Consider the following 2,260-nt stretch of genomic DNA (forward strand, 5'->3'; position numbering starts at 1 on the left):
TCATAAGAGTTTCTCTTGAGAATATTCTTGGAATACGAGTATTCGTTCCTCCGATAATATTCGAAAGATGGAACGATGATTATGGGAACCTCTGATAGAACATGTCTGGCAGGTTTAAACCCTAGTACACTCCCTTTGGGTGGTTCTTAACCGAGACTCCATGCTCGTGACTCTCAACAAACCCGTGATTCATGGTTGAGTCGTTCAGACACCGTTAATATCAATGGATCCCGGATCAGGTGTAAAACCTAAAATCCACCAAAGCGGCTGGTTGATATTAAGGGTGTTCGAGCCGGTTCATGTACCGTTAATATCAATGGAACTTGGGTGTCGATAAGGTGAAAACCTAAATCCACCAAAATGGATGATTGATATTAGGGATACAATGAGCTTTCCCATGACCTTTGTTTGGTGTGCTTTGCTTGATCCTTGAGTGTGTTTGTTGCATTCATACATTCATGCATTCATCTGCACTTCATGTCATCAGAAAAAGGAAATTTTCAAGGAACTTAAAGGGTTTATTTGCAAAATTTTCAGACATGGAAAGACCAAAAAGGCATACAAAGAAGTACAGCTTTAGACAGCCCGATGTAAAGGAGTTAAGGAATCTGACATCATATGTATTAGATCCCTTGGGTTTCAAAGCTCGCTATGGGAAGCTTCTACCTCTGCTCACTACTCAAGTTGACGAAGGATTGATGAGTACTCTGGCTCAGTTCTACGATCCGTTGCATCACTGCTTCTTATTTCCGGACTTCCAGCTATTGCCGACTTTGGAAGAATACTCTCACCTCATTGGGATTCCGATTCTGGATCAGGTGCCGTTCAGTGGCTTAGAGGATATTCCATCTGCTCGAGAGATTGCTAGCTTGTTGCACATAGATGAAGATCTGATTAGGGCTAATCTGACTACCAAAGGCGGAATTCAAGGTTTTCCTTCCGAGTTCCTCATTGCTCAAGCTACCTTCTATGGGAAGGCCATGAGTGAGGATGCCTTTGAGGCTCTATTTGTGCTGCTCATCTATGGATTGGTGCTATTTCCCAACTTCGACAAGTTCGTGGACATGAATGCTATTAGGATCTTCGCAGTTCTCAATCCAGTCCCGACTTTGTTGGGCGATGCGTATGTCTCCTTGCACCTGAGGAATATGAAGAATGGAGGAGTCATTGTCTGCTGTCTACCCCTGCTGCACAAGTGGTTTATTTCGCACTTGCCTCAGACAGTTGCTTTCAAGGAGAACAAGGGATGTCTACGGTGGTCTCAGAGACTCATGTCTCTCACCAATGATGATATCACCTGGTATGATCGTGTGTATGATACCGTCCAGATCATCAACTCTTGTGGTGAATTCCCTAATGTGCCTCTTCTTGGTACATGTGGTGGGATCAGCTACAACCCTACGCTTGCACGACGTCAGCTTGGGTTCCCCCTAAAGGATAAACCCCATAACATTCTGTTAGAAGGTGTATTCTTTCAGGAGGGTAAAGATCCCCAAGGCCTGAAAGCCAGATTTGTCCGCGCTTGGCGCAATATTCGCAAGAAAGGTAGGAACGAGTTGGGTCCGAAGAACTGCATTGCTTTGGAGCCTTACACCTCTTGGGTCAGACAGAGGGCTGCTACCTACCTGATGCCGTATGATCATCCAAGACCTACACCATTGGATATGGCTGGGCCTTCAACCCTCCCTACCCAACGTGTAGAGGAGTTGAGAGAAGAAGACCTTTCGCGTGCTTGGATCCGTGAAAGGGAGGAATTGCTGCAGCAGCTCAAGGAGAAGGATGCTATGATTGAATTTCTCGAGCACCGAGTGATCGACGATCCGAACGACACTTGGACTTCTCTGCTTCCTCGGTCATCCAAATTCTGGAAGAGGAGGTATGATCAACTTGCAAAGGAGAAAGCTGATATGGAGGCCGCCTATGAGAGAGAGATCAAGAAGTTGTGCACTTCTCGTCTTCCAGCATCCCGAGCTTCTAGGGATCCATAGGATGTCATTTACCTTTTCTCTTTGTAATAATTAAAAAAAAAAATGCTGTACTTCTTTGTCTCAATATATTGAATGAAATATTTTCCATGAGCAATTAAAATGTTTAAATATTCAAAATATTGCAAATAATACCCTAAGGGTTCCTTGAAAATAAAGCATTTGCACAAGCATTTCATGCATCATTCTTGCATAAGCAGGTACCCTTTGTTTCTGGTCTTCTGTTCCTAACCTTGTGTTCTTCATTTATTTTGAAGACAAGCTGACTCACCGGT

This window comes from Lathyrus oleraceus, chromosome 5 (assembly GCF_024323335.1).
Source record: "Lathyrus oleraceus cultivar Zhongwan6 chromosome 5, CAAS_Psat_ZW6_1.0, whole genome shotgun sequence".
NCBI lineage: Eukaryota > Viridiplantae > Streptophyta > Magnoliopsida > Fabales > Fabaceae > Lathyrus > Lathyrus oleraceus.